The sequence below is a fragment of the Rhinoderma darwinii genome, chromosome 3 (assembly GCF_050947455.1).
Source record: "Rhinoderma darwinii isolate aRhiDar2 chromosome 3, aRhiDar2.hap1, whole genome shotgun sequence".
NCBI classification, from domain to species: domain Eukaryota; kingdom Metazoa; phylum Chordata; class Amphibia; order Anura; family Rhinodermatidae; genus Rhinoderma; species Rhinoderma darwinii.
The window spans coordinates 388,817,658-388,834,993 of NC_134689.1; the positions used below are offsets into that span (position 1 = coordinate 388,817,658).

Here is a 17,336-nt window from a genome sequence, read left to right on the forward strand (position 1 = left end):
CCGGGTCACGGCAGTAACCAACCCTTTGCTTACTTATTTTTAATGATATTTACCCAAGGTTTAAGAATATTCATGGATTTTCAGGAAATACACAACACATTTTATCTACGGCTTGTTCTCTTTGTTCTAGATGGCAAAAATCTGGAAATATGTGATTTAGCCTGTTCCGAAAATGTGTTGTGGAAAAAAGTAAAAACTTCACAAGAGTTCTCAATCACATGAAAATATTTCGTTATTAGCTGGTTTTCAGTTGATTTGCCTCACATGATTTCCGGATTCCATGAAAATATTTCCCCTCTATCTGGTTCCGACTTGCTTTGCAATACATAAAAGGAACTTATGGCAATCGGATCCTTGTGTAAGTTTTGAGGTGATCCAGAAATGTGATGCATAAGCAACAATCCTCGTTGCATCTGGGCCAGTAGCGCAATGGACAACGCGTCTGACTACGAATCAGAAGATTGTAGGTTCGATCCTAACTGCCTCGTACATGTTGCCGTGATCGTATAGTGGTTAGTACTCTGCGTTGTGGCTGCAGCAACCCCGATCCGAATCCGGGTCACGGCAGTAACCCTTTGCTTACTTATTTTTAATGATATTTACCCAAGGTTTAAGAATATTCATGGATTTTCAGGAAATACACAACACATTTTATCTACGGCTTGTTCTCTTTGTTCTAGATGGCAAAAATCTGGAAATATGTGATTTAGCCTGTTCCGAAAATGTGTTGTGGAAAAAAGTAAAAACTTCACAAGAGTTCTCAATCACATGAAAATATTTCGTTATTAGCTGGTTTTCATTTGATTTGCCTCACATGATTTCCGGATTCCATGAAAATATTTCCCCTCTATCTGGTTCCGACTTGCTTTGCAATACATAAAAGGAACTTATGGCAATCGGATCCTTGTGTAAGTTTTGAGGTGATCCAGAAATGTGATGCATAAGCAACAATCTTCGTTGCATCTGGGCCAGTGGCGCAATGGATAACGCATCTGACTACGAATCAGAAGATTGTAGGTTCGACTCCTACCTGGCTCGTACATGTTGCCGTGATCGTATAGTGGTTAGTACTCTGAGTTGTGGCCGCAGCAACCCCGGTCCGAATCCGGGTCACGGCAGTAACCCTTTGCTTACTTATTTTTAATGATATTTACCCAAGGTTTAAGAATATTCATGGATTTTCAGGAAATACACAACACATTTTATCTACGGCTTGTTCTCTTTGTTCTAGATGGCAAAAATCTGGAAATATGTGATTTAGCCTGTTCCGAAAATGTGTTGTGGAAAAAAGTAAAAACTTCACAAGAGTTCTCAATCACATGAAAATATTTCGTTATTAGCTGGTTTTCATTTGATTTGCCTCACATGATTTCCGGATTCCATGAAAATATTTCCCCTCTATCTGGTTCCGACTTGCTTTGCAATACATAAAAGGAACTTATGGCAATCGGATCCTTGTGTAAGTTTTGAGGTGATCCAGAAATGTGATGCATAAGCAACAATCCTCGTTGCATCTGGGCCAGTAGCGCAATGGACAACGCGTCTGACTACGAGTCAGAAGATTGTAGGTTCGACTCCTACCTGGCTCGTACATGTTGCCGTGATCGTATAGTGGTTAGTACTCTGCGTTGTGGCCGCAGCAACCCCGGTCCGAATCCGGGTCACGGCAGTAACCCTTTGCTTACTTATTTTTAATGATATTTACCCAAGGTTTAAGAATATTCATGGATTTTCAGGAAATACACAACACATTTTATCTACGGCTTGTTCTCTTTGTTCTAGATGGCAAAAATCTGGAAATATGTGATTTAGCCTGTTCCGAAAATGTGTTGTGGAAAAAAGTAAAAACTTCACAAGAGTTCTCAATCACATGAAAATATTTCGTTATTAGCTGGTTTTCAGTTGATTTGCCTCACATGATTTCCGGATTCCATGAAAATATTTCCCCTCTATCTGGTTCCGACTTGCTTTGCAATACATAAAAGGAACTTATGGCAATCGGATCCTTGTGTAAGTTTTGAGGTGATCCAGAAATGTGATGCATAAGCAACAATCCTCGTTGCATCTGGGCCAGTAGCGCAATGGACAACGCGTCTGACTACGAATCAGAAGATTGTAGGTTCGATCCTAACTGCCTCGTACATGTTGCCGTGATCGTATAGTGGTTAGTACTCTGCGTTGTGGCTGCAGCAACCCCGATCCGAATCCGGGTCACGGCAGTAACCCTTTGCTTACTTATTTTTAATGATATTTACCCAAGGTTTAAGAATATTCATGGATTTTCAGGAAATACACAACACATTTTATCTACGGCTTGTTCTCTTTGTTCTAGATGGCAAAAATCTGGAAATATGTGATTTAGCCTGTTCCGAAAATGTGTTGTGGAAAAAAGTAAAAACTTCACAAGAGTTCTCAATCACATGAAAATATTTCGTTATTAGCTGGTTTTCAGTTGATTTGCCTCACATGATTTCCGGATTCCATGAAAATATTTCCCCTCTATCTGGTTCCGACTTGCTTTGCAATACATAAAAGGAACTTATGGCAATCGGATCCTTGTGTAAGTTTTGAGGTGATCCAGAAATGTGATGCATAAGCAACAATCCTCATTGCATCTGGGCCAGTAGCGCAATGGACAACGCGTCTGACTACGAATCAGAAGATTGTAGGTTCGATCCTAACTGCCTCGTACATGTTGCCGTGATCGTATAGTGGTTAGTACTCTGCGTTGTGGCTGCAGCAACCCCGATCCGAATCCGGGTCACGGCAGTAACCCTTTGCTTACTTATTTTTAATGATATTTACCCAAGGTTTAAGAATATTCATGGATTTTCAGGAAATACACAACACATTTTATCTACGGCTTGTTCTCTTTGTTCTAGATGGCAAAAATCTGGAAATATGTGATTTAGCCTGTTCCGAAAATGTGTTGTGGAAAAAAGTAAAAACTTCACAAGAGTTCTCAATCACATGAAAATATTTCGTTATTAGCTGGTTTCCATTTGATTTGCCTCACATGATTTCCGGATTCCATGAAAATATTTCCCCTCTATCTGGTTCCGACTTGCTTTGCAATACATGAAAGGAACTTATGGCAATCGGATCCTTGTGTAAGTTTTGAGGTGATCCAGAAATGTGATGCATAAGCAACAACACGCGTTGCATCTGGGCCAGTGGCGCAATGGACAACGCGTCTGACGATGAATCAGAAGATTGTAGGTTCGACTCCTACCTGGCTCGTACATGTTGCCGTGATCGTATAGTGGTTAGTACTCTGCGTTGTGGCCGCAGCAACCCCGGTCCGAATCCGGGTCACGGCAGTAACCTTTTGCTTACTTATTTTTAATGATATTTACCCAAGGTTTAAGAATATTCATGGATTTTCAGGAAATACACAACACATTTTATCTACGGCTTGTTCTCTTTGTTCTAGATGGCAAAAATCTGGAAATATGTGATTTAGCCTGTTCCGAAAATGTGTTGTGGAAAAAAGTAAAAACTTCACAAGAGTTCTCAATCACATGAAAATATTTCGTTATTAGCTGGTTTTCATTTGATTTGCCTCACATGATTTCCGGATTCCATGAAAATATTTCCCCTCTATCTGGTTCCGACTTGCTTTGCAATACATAAAAGGAACTTATGGCAATCGGATCCTTGTGTAAGTTTTGAGGTGATCCAGAAATGTGATGCATAAGCAACAATACTCGTTGCATCCGGGCCAGTAGCGCAATGGCCAACGCGTCTGACTACGAATCAGAAGATTGTAGGTTCGACTCCTAACTGCCTCGTACATGTTGCCGTGATCGTATAGTGGTTAGTACTCTGCGTTGTGGCTGCAGCAACCACGATCCGGGTCACGGCAGTAACCCTTTGCTTACTTATATTTAATGATATTTACCCAAGGTTTAAGAATATTCATGGATTTTCAGGAAATACACAACACATTTTATCTACGGCTTGTTCTCTTTGTTCTAGATGGCAAAAATCTGGAAATATGTGATTTAGCCTGTTCCGAAAATGTGTTGTGGAAAAAAGTAAAAACTTCACAAGAGTTCTCAATCACATGAAAATATTTCGTTATTAGCTGGTTTCCATTTGATTTGCCTCACATGATTTCCGGATTCCATGAAAATATTTCCCCTCTATCTGGTTCCGACTTGCTTTGCAATACATGAAAGGAACTTATGGCAATCGGATCCTTGTGTAAGTTTTGAGGTGATCCAGAAATGTGATGCATAAGCAACAATACTCTTTGCTTCTGGGCCAGTGGCGCAATGGACAACGCGTCTGACTATGAATCAGAAGATTGTAGTTTCGACTCCTACCTGGCTCGTACATGTTGCCGTGATCGTATAGTGGTTAGTACTCTGCGTTGTGGACGCAGCAACCCCGGTCCGGGTCACGGCAGTAACCCTTTGCTTACTTATTTTTAATGATATTTACCCAAGGTTTAAGAATATTCATGGATTTTCAGGAAATACACAACACATTTTATCTACGGCTTGTTCTCTTTGTTCTAGATGGCAAAAATCTGGAAGTATGTGATTTAGCCTGTTCTGAAAATGTGTTGTGGAAAAAAGTAAAAACTTCACAAGAGTTCTCAATCACATGAAAATATTTCGTTATTAGCTGGTTTCCATTTGATTTGCCTCACATGATTTCCAGATTCCATGAAAATATTTCCCCTCTATCTGGTTCCGACTTGCTTTGCAATACATGAAAGGAACTTATGGCAATCGGATCCTTGTGTAAGTTTTGAGGTGATCCAGAAATGTGATGCATAAGCAACAATACTCTTTGCTTCTGGGCCAGTGGCGCAATGGACAACGCGTCTGACTATGAATCAGAAGATTGTAGTTTCGACTCCTACCTGGCTCGTACATGTTGCCGTGATCGTATAGTGGTTAGTACTCTGCGTTGTGGACGCAGCAACCCCGGTCCGGGTCACGGCAGTAACCCTTTGCTTACTTATTTTTAATGATATTTACCCAAGGTTTAAGAATATTCATGGATTTTCAGGAAATACACAACACATTTTATCTACGGCTTGTTCTCTTTGTTCTAGATGGCAAAAATCTGGAAGTATGTGATTTAGCCTGTTCTGAAAATGTGTTGTGGAAAAAAGTAAAAACTTCACAAGAGTTCTCAATCACATGAAAATATTTCGTTATTAGCTGGTTTCCATTTGATTTGCCTCACATGATTTCCAGATTCCATGAAAATATTTCCCCTCTATCTGGTTCCGACTTGCTTTGCAATACATGAAAGGAACTTATGGCAATCGGATCCTTGTGTAAGTTTTGAGGTGATCCAGAAATGTGATGCATAAGCAACAATACTCGTTGCATCCGGGCCAGTAGCGCAATGGACAACGCGTCTGACTACGGGTCAGAAGATTGTAGGTTCGACTCCTACCTGGCTCGTACATGTTGCCGTGATCGTATAGTGGTTAGTACTCTGCGTTGTGGACGCAGCAACCCCGGTCCGGGTCACGGCAGTAACCCTTTGCTTACTTATTTTTAATGATATTTACCCAAGGTTTAAGAATATTCATGGATTTTCAGGAAATACACAACACATTTTATCTACGGCTTGTTCTCTTTGTTCTAGATGGCAAAAATCTGGAAGTATGTGATTTAGCCTGTTCTGAAAATGTGTTGTGGAAAAAAGTAAAAACTTCACAAGAGTTCTCAATCACATGAAAATATTTCGTTATTAGCTGGTTTCCATTTGATTTGCCTCACATGATTTCCAGATTCCATGAAAATATTTCCCCTCTATCTGGTTCCGACTTGCTTTGCAATACATGAAAGGAACTTATGGCAATCGGATCCTTGTGTAAGTTTTGAGGTGATCCAGAAATGTGATGCATAAGCAACAATACTCTTTGCTTCTGGGCCAGTGGCGCAATGGACAACGCGTCTGACTATGAATCAGAAGATTGTAGTTTCGACTCCTACCTGGCTCGTACATGTTGCCGTGATCGTATAGTGGTTAGTACTCTGCGTTGTGGACGCAGCAACCCCGGTCCGGGTCACGGCAGTAACCCTTTGCTTACTTATTTTTAATGATATTTACCCAAGGTTTAAGAATATTCATGGATTTTCAGGAAATACACAACACATTTTATCTACGGCTTGTTCTCTTTGTTCTAGATGGCAAAAATCTGGAAGTATGTGATTTAGCCTGTTCTGAAAATGTGTTGTGGAAAAAAGTAAAAACTTCACAAGAGTTCTCAATCACATGAAAATATTTCGTTATTAGCTGGTTTCCATTTGATTTGCCTCACATGATTTCCAGATTCCATGAAAATATTTCCCCTCTATCTGGTTCCGACTTGCTTTGCAATACATGAAAGGAACTTATGGCAATCGGATCCTTGTGTAAGTTTTGAGGTGATCCAGAAATGTGATGCATAAGCAACAATACTCGTTGCATCCGGGCCAGTAGCGCAATGGACAAACGCGTCTGACTACGGGTCAGAAGATTGTAGGTTCGACTCCTACCTGGCTCGTACATGTTGCCGTGATCGTATAGTGGTTAGTACTCTGCGTTGTGGCTGCAGCAACCACGATCCGAATCCGGGTCACGGCAGTAACCCTTTGCTTACTTATATTTACCCAAGGTTTAAGAATATTCATGGATTTTCAGGAAATACACAACACATTTTATCTACGGCTTGTTCTCTTTGTTCTAGATGGCAAAAATCTGGAAATATGTGATTTAGCCTGTTCCGAAAATGTGTTGTGGAAAAAAGTAAAAACTTCACAAGAGTTCTCAATCACATGAAAATATTTCGTTATTAGCTGGTTTCCATTTGATTTGCCTCACATGATTTCCGGATTCCATGAAAATATTTCCCCTCTATCTGGTTCCGACTTGCTTTGCAATACATGAAAGGAACTTATGGCAATCGGATCCTTGTGTAAGTTTTGAGGTGATCCAGAAATGTGATGCATAAGCAACAATACTCTTTGCTTCTGGGCCAGTGGCGCAATGGACAACGCGTCTGACTATGAATCAGAAGATTGTAGTTTCGACTCCTACCTGGCTCGTACATGTTGCCGTGATCGTATAGTGGTTAGTACTCTGCGTTGTGGACGCAGCAACCCCGGTCCGGGTCACGGCAGTAACCCTTTGCTTACTTATTTTTAATGATATTTACCCAAGGTTTAAGAATATTCATGGATTTTCAGGAAATACACAACACATTTTATCTACGGCTTGTTCTCTTTGTTCTAGATGGCAAAAATCTGGAAGTATGTGATTTAGCCTGTTCTGAAAATGTGTTGTGGAAAAAAGTAAAAACTTCACAAGAGTTCTCAATCACATGAAAATATTTCGTTATTAGCTGGTTTCCATTTGATTTGCCTCACATGATTTCCAGATTCCATGAAAATATTTCCCCTCTATCTGGTTCCGACTTGCTTTGCAATACATGAAAGGAACTTATGGCAATCGGATCCTTGTGTAAGTTTTGAGGTGATCCAGAAATGTGATGCATAAGCAACAATACTCGTTGCATCCGGGCCAGTAGCGCAATGGACAACGCGTCTGACTACGAGTCAGAAGATTGTAGGTTCGACTCCTACCTGGCTCGTACATGTTGCCGTGATCGTATAGTGGTTAGTACTCTGCGTTGTGGCCGCAGCAACCCCGGTCCGAATCCGGGTCACGGCAGTAACCCTTTGCTTACTTATTTTTAATGATATTTACCCAAGGTTTAAGAATATTCATGGATTTTCAGGAAATACACAACACATTTTATCTACGGCTTGTTCTCTTTGTTCTAGATGGCAAAAATCTGGAAATATGTGATTTAGCCTGTTCCGAAAATGTGTTGTGGAAAAAAGTAAAAACTTCACAAGAGTTCTCAATCACATGAAAATATTTCGTTATTAGCTGGTTTCCATTTGATTTGCCTCACATGATTTCCGGATTCCATGAAAATATTTCCCCTCTATCTGGTTCCGACTTGCTTTGCAATACATGAAAGGAACTTATGGCAATCGGATCCTTGTGTAAGTTTTGAGGTGATCCAGAAATGTGATGCATAAGCAACAATACTCTTTGCTTCTGGGCCAGTGGCGCAATGGACAACGCGTCTGACTATGAATCAGAAGATTGTAGTTTCGACTCCTACCTGGCTCGTACATGTTGCCGTGATCGTATAGTGGTTAGTACTCTGCGTTGTGGACGCAGCAACCCCGGTCCGGGTCACGGCAGTAACCCTTTGCTTACTTATTTTTAATGATATTTACCCAAGGTTTAAGAATATTCATGGATTTTCAGGAAATACACAACACATTTTATCTACGGCTTGTTCTCTTTGTTCTAGATGGCAAAAATCTGGAAGTATGTGATTTAGCCTGTTCTGAAAATGTGTTGTGGAAAAAAGTAAAAACTTCACAAGAGTTCTCAATCACATGAAAATATTTCGTTATTAGCTGGTTTCCATTTGATTTGCCTCACATGATTTCCAGATTCCATGAAAATATTTCCCCTCTATCTGGTTCCGACTTGCTTTGCAATACATGAAAGGAACTTATGGCAATCGGATCCTTGTGTAAGTTTTGAGGTGATCCAGAAATGTGATGCATAAGCAACAATACTCGTTGCATCCGGGCCAGTAGCGCAATGGACAACGCGTCTGACTACGAGTCAGAAGATTGTAGGTTCGACTCCTACCTGGCTCGTACATGTTGCCGTGATCGTATAGTGGTTAGTACTCTGCGTTGTGGCCGCAGCAACCCCGGTCCGAATCCGGGTCACGGCAGTAACCCTTTGCTTACTTATTTTTAATGATATTTACCCAAGGTTTAAGAATATTCATGGATTTTCAGGAAATACACAACACATTTTATCTACGGCTTGTTCTCTTTGTTCTAGATGGCAAAAATCTGGAAATATGTGATTTAGCCTGTTCCGAAAATGTGTTGTGGAAAAAAGTAAAAACTTCACAAGAGTTCTCAATCACATGAAAATATTTCGTTATTAGCTGGTTTCCATTTGATTTGCCTCACATGATTTCCGGATTCCATGAAAATATTTCCCCTCTATCTGGTTCCGACTTGCTTTGCAATACATGAAAGGAACTTATGGCAATCGGATCCTTGTGTAAGTTTTGAGGTGATCCAGAAATGTGATGCATAAGCAACAACACGCGTTGCATCTGGGCCAGTGGCGCAATGGACAACGCGTCTGACTACGAATCAGAAGATTGTAGGTTCGACTCCTACCTGGCTCGTACATGTTGCCGTGATCGTATAGTGGTTAGTCACGGCAGTAACCCTTTGCTTACTTATTTTTAATGATATTTACCCAAGGTTTAAGAATATTCATGGATTTTCAGGAAATACACAACACATTTTATCTACGGCTTGTTCTCTTTGTTCTAGATGGCAAAAATCTGGAAATATGTGATTTAGCCTGTTCCGAAAATGTGTTGTGGAAAAAAGTAAAAACTTCACAAGAGTTCTCAATCACATGAAAATATTTCGTTATTAGCTGGTTTCCATTTGATTTGCCTCACATGATTTCCGGATTCCATGAAAATATTTCCCCTCTATCTGGTTCCGACTTGCTTTGCAATACATGAAAGGAACTTATGGCAATCGGATCCTTGTGTAAGTTTTGAGGTGATCCAGAAATGTGATGCATAAGCAACAACACGCGTTGCATCTGGGCCAGTGGCGCAATGGACAACGCGTCTGACGATGAATCAGAAGATTGTAGGTTCGACTCCTACCTGGCTCGTACATGTTGCCGTGATCGTATAGTGGTTAGTACTCTGCGTTGTGGCCGCAGCAATCCAGGTCACGGCAGTAACCCTTTGCTTACTTATTTTTAATGATATTTACCCAAGGTTTAAGAATATTCATGGATTTTCAGGAAATACACAACACATTTTATCTACGGCTTGTTCTCTTTGTTCTAGATGGCAAAAATCTGGAAATATGTGATTTAGCCTGTTCCGAAAATGTGTTGTGGAAAAAAGTAAAAACTTCACAAGAGTTCTCAATCACATGAAAATATTTCGTTATTAGCTGGTTTTCATTTGATTTGCCTCACATGATTTCCGGATTCCATGAAAATATTTCCCCTCTATCTGGTTCCGACTTGCTTTGCAATACATAAAAGGAACTTATGGCAATCGGATCCTTGTGTAAGTTTTGAGGTGATCCAGAAATGTGATGCATAAGCAACAATACTCATTGCATCTGGGCCAGTAGCGCAATGGACAACGCGTCTGACTACGAATCAGAAGATTGTAGGTTCGACTCCTAACTGCCTCGTACATGTTGCCGTGATCGTATAGTGGTTAGTACTCTGCGTTGTGGCTGCAGCAACCCCGATCCGAATCCTGGTCACGGCAGTAACCCTTTGCTTACTTATATTTAATGATATTTACCCAAGGTTTAAGAATATTCATGGATTTTCAGGAAATACACAACACATTTTATCTACGGCTTGTTCTCTTTGTTCTAGATGGCAAAAATCTGGAAATATGTGATTTAGCCTGTTCCGAAAATGTGTTGTGGAAAAAAGTAAAAACTTCACAAGAGTTCTCAATCACATGAAAATATTTCGTTATTAGCTGGTTTCCATTTGATTTGCCTCACATGATTTCCGGATTCCATGAAAATATTTCCCCTCTATCTGGTTCCGACTTGCTTTGCAATACATGAAAGGAACTTATGGCAATCGGATCCTTGTGTAAGTTTTGAGGTGATCCAGAAATGTGATGCATAAGCAACAATACTCTTTGCTTCTGGGCCAGTGGCGCAATGGACAACGCGTCTGACTATGAATCAGAAGATTGTAGTTTCGACTCCTACCTGGCTCGTACATGTTGCCGTGATCGTATAGTGGTTAGTACTCTGCGTTGTGGACGCAGCAACCCCCGGTCCGGGTCACGGCAGTAACCCTTTGCTTACTTATTTTTAATGATATTTACCCAAGGTTTAAGAATATTCATGGATTTTCAGGAAATACACAACACATTTTATCTACGGCTTGTTCTCTTTGTTCTAGATGGCAAAAATCTGGAAATATGTGATTTAGCCTGTTCCGAAAATGTGTTGTGGAAAAAAGTAAAAACTTCACAAGAGTTCTCAATCACATGAAAGTATTTCGTTATTAGCTGGTTTCCATTTGATTTGCCTCACATGATTTCCGGATTCCATGAAAATATTTCCCCTCTATCTGGTTCCGACTTGCTTTGCAATACATGAAAGGAACTTATGGCAATCGGATCCTTGTGTAAGTTTTGAGGTGATCCAGAAATGTGATGCATAAGCAACAACACGCGTTGCATCTGGGCCAGTGGCGCAATGGACAACGCGTCTGACTACGAATCAGAAGATTGTAGGTTCGACTCCTACCTGGCTCGTACATGTTGCCGTGATCGTATAGTGGTTAGTACTCTGCGTTGTGGCCGCAGCAAGCCCGGTCCGAATCCGGGTCACGGCAGTAACCCTTTGCTTACTTATTTTTAATGATATTTACCCAAGGTTTAAGAATATTCATGGATTTTCAGGAAATACACAACACATTTTATCTACGGCTTGTTCTCTTTGTTCTAGATGGCAAAAATCTGGAAATATGTGATTTAGCCTGTTCCGAAAATGTGTTGTGGAAAAAAGTAAAAACTTCACAAGAGTTCTCAATCACATGAAAATATTTCGTTATTAGCTGGTTTCCATTTGATTTGCCTCACATGATTTCCGGATTCCATGAAAATATTTCCCCTCTATCTGGTTCCGACTTGCTTTGCAATACATGAAAGGAACTTATGGCAATTGGATCCTTGTGTAAGTTTTGAGGTGATCCAGAAATGTGATGCATAAGCAACAATACTCGTTGCATCTGGGCCAGTAGCGCAATGGACAACGCGTCTGACTACGAATCAGAAGATTGTAGGTTCGACTCCTAACTGCCTCGTACATGTTGCCGTGATCGTATAGTGGTTAGTACTCTGCGTTGTGGCTGCAGCAACCCCGATCCGAATCCTGGTCACGGCAGTAACCCTTTGCTTACTTATATTTAATGATATTTACCCAAGGTTTAAGAATATTCATGGATTTTCAGGAAATACACAACACATTTTATCTACGGCTTGTTCTCTTTGTTCTAGATGGCAAAAATCTGGAAATATGTGATTTAGCCTGTTCCGAAAATGTGTTGTGGAAAAAAGTAAAAACTTCACAAGAGTTCTCAATCACATGAAAATATTTCGTTATTAGCTGGTTTCCATTTGATTTGCCTCACATGATTTCCGGATTCCATGAAAATATTTCCCCTCTATCTGGTTCCGACTTGCTTTGCAATACATGAAAGGAACTTATGGCAATCGGATCCTTGTGTAAGTTTTGAGGTGATCCAGAAATGTGATGCATAAGCAACAATACTCTTTGCTTCTGGGCCAGTGGCGCAATGGACAACGCGTCTGACTATGAATCAGAAGATTGTAGTTTCGACTCCTACCTGGCTCGTACATGTTGCCGTGATCGTATAGTGGTTAGTACTCTGCGTTGTGGACGCAGCAACCCCGGTCCGAATCCGGGTCACGGCAGTAACCCTTTGCTTACTTATTTTTAATGATATTTACCCAAGGTTTAAGAATATTCATGGATTTTCAGGAAATGCACAACACATTTTATCTACAGCTTGTTCTCTTTGTTCTAGATGGCAAAAATCTGGAAATATGTGATTTAGCCTGTTCCGAAAATGTGTTGTGGAAAAAAGTAAAAACTTCACAAGAGTTCTCAATCACATGAAAATATTTCGTTATTAGCTGGTTTCCATTTGATTTGCCTCACATGATTTCCAGATTCCATGAAAATATTTCCCCTCTATCTGGTTCCGACTTGCTTTGCAATACATGAAAGGAACTTATGGCAATCGGATCCTTGTGTAAGTTTTGAGGTGATCCAGAAATGTGATGCATAAGCAACAACACGCGTTGCATCTGGGCCAGTGGCGCAATGGACAACGCGTCTGACTACGAATCAGAAGATTGTAGGTTCGACTCCTACCTGGCTCGTACATGTTGCCGTGATCGTATAGTGGTTAGTACTCTGCGTTGTGGCTGCAGCAACCCCGGTCCGAATCCGGGTCACGGCAGTAACCCTTTGCTTACTTATTTTTAATGATATTTACCCAAGGTTTAAGAATATTCATGGATTTTCAGGAAATACACAACACATTTTATCTACGGCTTGTTCTCTTTGTTCTAGATGGCAAAAATCTGGAAATATGTGATTTAGCCTGTTCCGAAAATGTGTTGCGGAAAAAGTAAAAACTTCACAAGAGTTCTCAATCACATGAAAATATTTCGTTATTAGCTGGTTTCCATTTTATTTGCCTCACATGATTTCCGGATTCCATGAAAATATTTCCCCTCTATCTGGTTCCGACTTGCTTTGCAATACATGAAAGGAACTTATGGCAATCGGATCCTTGTGTAAGTTTTGAGGTGATCCAGAAATGTGATGCATAAGCAACAATCCTCGTTGCATCTGGGCCAGTGGCGCAATGGACAACGCGTCTGACTACGAATCAGAAGATTGTAGGTTCGACTCCTACCTGGCTCGTACATGTTGCCGTGATCGTATAGTGGTTAGTACTCTGCGTTGTGGCTGCAGCAACCCCGGTCCGAATCCGGGTCACGGCAGTAACCCTTTGCTTACTTATTTTTAATGATATTTACCCAAGGTTTAAGAATATTCATGGATTTTCAGGAAATACACAACACATTTTATGTACGGCTTGTTCTCTTTGTTCTAGATGGCAAAAATCTGGAAATATGTGATTTAGCCTGTTCCGAAAATGTGTTGTGGAAAAAAGTAAAAACTTCACAAGAGTTCTCAATCACATGAAAATATTTCGTTATTAGCTGGTTTCCATTTGATTTGCCTCACATGATTTCCGGATTCCATGAAAATATTTCCCCTCTATCTGGTTCCGACTTGCTTTGCAATACATGAAAGGAACTTATGGCAATCGGATCCTTGTGTAAGTTTTGAGGTGATCCAGAAATGTGATGCATAAGCAACAATCCTCATTGCATCTGGGCCAGTGGCGCAATGGACAACGCGTCTGACTACGAATCAGAAGATTGTAGGTTCGACTCCTACCTGGCTCGTACATGTTGCCGTGATCGTATAGTGGTAGGTACTCTGCGTTGTGGCCGCAGCAACCCCGGTCCGAATCCGGGTCACGGCAGTAACCCTTTGCTTACTTATTTTTAATGATATTTACCCAAGGTTTAAGAATATTCATGGATTTTCAGGAAATACACAACACATTTTATCTACGGCTTGTTCTCTTTGTTCTAGATGGCAAAAATCTGGAAATATGTGATTTAGCCTGTTCCGAAAATGTGTTGCGGAAAAAAGTAAAAACTTCACAAGAGTTCTCAATCACATGAAAATATTTCGTTATTAGCTGGTTTCCATTTTATTTGCCTCACATGATTTCCGGATTCCATGAAAATATTTCCCCTCTATCTGGTTCCGACTTGCTTTGCAATACATGAAAGGAACTTATGGCAATCGGATCCTTGTGTAAGTTTTGAGGTGATCCAGAAATGTGATGCATAAGCAACAATCCTCGTTGCATCTGGGCCAGTGGCGCAATGGACAACGCGTCTGACTACGAATCAGAAGATTGTAGGTTCGACTGCTACCTGGCTCGTACATGTTGCCGTGATCGTATAGTGGTTAGTACTCTGCGTTGTGGCCGCAGCAACCCCGGTCCGAATCCGGGTCACGGCAGTAACCCTTTGCTTACTTATTTTTAATGATATTTACCCAAGGTTTAAGAATATTCATGGATTTTCAGGAAATACACAACATATTTTATCTACGGCTTGTTCTCTTTGTTCTAGATGGCAAAAATCTGGAAATATGTGATTTAGCCTGTTCCGAAAATGTGTTGTGGAAAAAAGTAAAAACTTCACAAGAGTTCTCAATCACATGAAAATATTTCGTTATTAGCTGGTTTCCATTTGATTTGCCTCACATGATTTCCGGATTCCATGAAAATATTTCCCCTCTATCTGGTTCCGACTTGCTTTGCAATACATGAAAGGAACTTATGGCAATCGGATCCTTGTGTAAGTTTTGAGGTGATCCAGAAATGTGATGCATAAGCAACTATCCTCGTTGCATCTGGGCCAGTGGTGCAATGGACAACGCATCTGACTACGAATCAGAAGATTGTTGGTTCGACTCCTACCTGGCTCGTATATATTGCCGTGGTCGTACAGTGGTTAGTACTCTGCATTGTGGCCGCAGCAACCCGGGTCACGGCAGTAACCCTTTGCTTACTTATTTTTAATGATATTTACCCAAGGTTTAAGAATATTCATGGATTTTCAGGAAATACACAACACATTTTATCTACAGCTTGTTCTCTTTGTTCTAGATGGCAAAAATCTGGAAATATGTGATTTAGCCTGTTCCGAAAATGTGTTGTGGAAAAAAGTAAAAACTTCACAAGAGTTCTCAATCACATGAAAATATTTCGTTATTAGCTGGTTTCCATTTGATTTGCCTCACATGATTTCCGGATTCCATGAAAATATTTCCCCTCTATCTGGTTCCGACTTGCTTTGCAATACATGAAAGGAACTTATGGCAATCGGATCCTTGTGTAAGTTTTGAGGTGATCCAGAAATGTGATGCATAAGCAACAATCCTCGTTGCATCTGGGCCAGTGGCGCAATGGACAACGCGTCTGACTACGAATCAGAAGATTGTAGGTTCGACTGCTACCTGGCTCGTACATGTTGCCGTGATCGTATAGTGGTTAGTACTCTGCGTTGTGGCCGCAGCAACCCCGGTCCGAATCCGGGTCACGGCAGTAACCCTTTGCTTACTTATATTTAATGATATTTACCCAAGGTTTAAGAATATTCATGGATTTTCAGGAAATACACAACACATTTTATCTACGGCTTGTTCTCTTTGTTCTAGATGGCAAAAATCTGGAAATATGTGATTTAGCCTGTTCCGAAAATGTGTTGTGGAAAAAAGTAAAAACTTCACAAGAGTTCTCAATGACATGAAAATATTTCGTTATTAGCTGGTTTCCATTTGATTTGCCTCACATGATTTCCGGATTCCATGAAAATATTTCCCCTCTATCTGGTTCCGACTTGCTTTGCAATACATGAAAGGAACTTATGGCAATCGGATCCTTGTGTAAGTTTTGAGGTGATCCAGAAATGTGATGCATAAGCAACAATCCTCTTTGCATCTGGGCCAGTGGCGCAATGGACAACGCGTCTGACTACGAATCAGAAGATTGTAGGTTCGACTGCTACCTGGCTCGTACATGTTGCCGTGATCGTATAGTGGTTAGTACTCTGCGTTGTGGCCGCAGCAACCCCGGTCCGAATCCGGGTCACGGCAGTAACGCTTTGCTTACTTATTTTTAATGATATTTACCCAAGGTTTAAGAATATTCATGGATTTTCAGGAAATACACAACACATTTTATCTACGGCTTGTTCTCTTTGTTCTAGATGGCAAAAATCTGGAAATATGTGATTTAGCCTGTTCCGAAAATGTGTTGTGGAAAAAAGTAAAAACTTCACAAGAGTTCTCAATCACATGAAAATATTTCGTTATTAGCTGGTTTCCATTTGATTTGCCTCACATGATTTCCGGATTCTATGAAAATATTTCCCCTCTATCTGGTTCCGACTTGCTTTGCAATACATGAAAGGAACTTATGGCAATCGGATCCTTGTGTAAGTTTTGAGGTGATCCAGAAATGTGATGCATAAGCAACTATCCTCGTTGCATCTGGGCCAGTGGTGCAATGGACAACGCATCTGACTACGAATCAGAAGATTGTTGGTTCGACTCCTACCTGGCTCGTACATGTTGTCGTGGTCGTACAGTGGTTAGTACTCTGCGTTGTGGCCGCAGCAACCCGGGTCGCGGCAGTAACCCTTTGCTTACTTATTTTTAATGATATTTACCCAAGGTTTAAGAATATTCATGGATTTTCAGGAAATACACAACACATTTTATCTACGGCTTGTTCTCTTTGTTCTAGATGGCAAAAATCTGGAAATATGTGATTTAGCCTGTTCCGAAAATGTGTTGTGGAAAAAAGTAAAAACTTCACAAGAGTTCTCAATGACATGAAAATATTTCGTTATTAGCTGGTTTCCATTTGATTTGCCTCACATGATTTCCGGATTCCATGAAAATATTTCCCCTCTATCTGGTTCCGACTTGCTTTGCAATACATGAAAGGAACTTATGGCAATCGGATCCTTGTGTAAGTTTTGAGGTGATCCAGAAATGTGATGCATA

At 40.6% G+C, this 17,336-nt stretch overlaps 14 non-coding genes across 14 annotated transcripts; all 14 read left to right on the top strand.

Moving 5' to 3' along the window:
• The first annotated feature begins 3,167 nt into the window (after positions 1-3,167).
• TRNAH-AUG (transfer RNA histidin (anticodon AUG)) lies at positions 3,168-3,240 on the top strand. Its single transcript has one exon. It is a non-coding gene; the product is annotated as a tRNA-His (tRNA).
• Positions 3,241-4,263: 1,023 nt separating this feature from the next.
• On the top strand, positions 4,264-4,336 carry TRNAH-AUG (transfer RNA histidin (anticodon AUG)). The gene has a single exon. It is a non-coding gene; the product is annotated as a tRNA-His (tRNA).
• Positions 4,337-4,808: 472 nt separating this feature from the next.
• On the top strand, positions 4,809-4,881 carry TRNAH-AUG (transfer RNA histidin (anticodon AUG)). The gene has a single exon. It is a non-coding gene; the product is annotated as a tRNA-His (tRNA).
• Positions 4,882-5,898: 1,017 nt separating this feature from the next.
• On the top strand, positions 5,899-5,971 carry TRNAH-AUG (transfer RNA histidin (anticodon AUG)). Its single transcript has one exon. It is a non-coding gene; the product is annotated as a tRNA-His (tRNA).
• Positions 5,972-6,985: 1,014 nt separating this feature from the next.
• TRNAH-AUG (transfer RNA histidin (anticodon AUG)) lies at positions 6,986-7,058 on the top strand. The gene has a single exon. It is a non-coding gene; the product is annotated as a tRNA-His (tRNA).
• Positions 7,059-8,081: 1,023 nt separating this feature from the next.
• Positions 8,082-8,154, top strand: TRNAH-AUG (transfer RNA histidin (anticodon AUG)). The gene has a single exon. It is a non-coding gene; the product is annotated as a tRNA-His (tRNA).
• A 1,023-nt stretch (positions 8,155-9,177) lies between these two features.
• TRNAR-ACG (transfer RNA arginine (anticodon ACG)) lies at positions 9,178-9,250 on the top strand. The gene has a single exon. It is a non-coding gene; the product is annotated as a tRNA-Arg (tRNA).
• A 436-nt stretch (positions 9,251-9,686) lies between these two features.
• On the top strand, positions 9,687-9,759 carry TRNAH-AUG (transfer RNA histidin (anticodon AUG)). The gene has a single exon. It is a non-coding gene; the product is annotated as a tRNA-His (tRNA).
• Positions 9,760-10,776: 1,017 nt separating this feature from the next.
• On the top strand, positions 10,777-10,849 carry TRNAH-AUG (transfer RNA histidin (anticodon AUG)). The gene has a single exon. It is a non-coding gene; the product is annotated as a tRNA-His (tRNA).
• Positions 10,850-11,322: 473 nt separating this feature from the next.
• Positions 11,323-11,395, top strand: TRNAR-ACG (transfer RNA arginine (anticodon ACG)). The gene has a single exon. It is a non-coding gene; the product is annotated as a tRNA-Arg (tRNA).
• A 1,029-nt stretch (positions 11,396-12,424) lies between these two features.
• Positions 12,425-12,497, top strand: TRNAH-AUG (transfer RNA histidin (anticodon AUG)). Its single transcript has one exon. It is a non-coding gene; the product is annotated as a tRNA-His (tRNA).
• A 478-nt stretch (positions 12,498-12,975) lies between these two features.
• TRNAR-ACG (transfer RNA arginine (anticodon ACG)) lies at positions 12,976-13,048 on the top strand. The gene has a single exon. It is a non-coding gene; the product is annotated as a tRNA-Arg (tRNA).
• A 477-nt stretch (positions 13,049-13,525) lies between these two features.
• Positions 13,526-13,598, top strand: TRNAR-ACG (transfer RNA arginine (anticodon ACG)). Its single transcript has one exon. It is a non-coding gene; the product is annotated as a tRNA-Arg (tRNA).
• Positions 13,599-14,076: 478 nt separating this feature from the next.
• Positions 14,077-14,149, top strand: TRNAR-ACG (transfer RNA arginine (anticodon ACG)). The gene has a single exon. It is a non-coding gene; the product is annotated as a tRNA-Arg (tRNA).
• Positions 14,150-17,336: the final 3,187 nt, after the last annotated feature.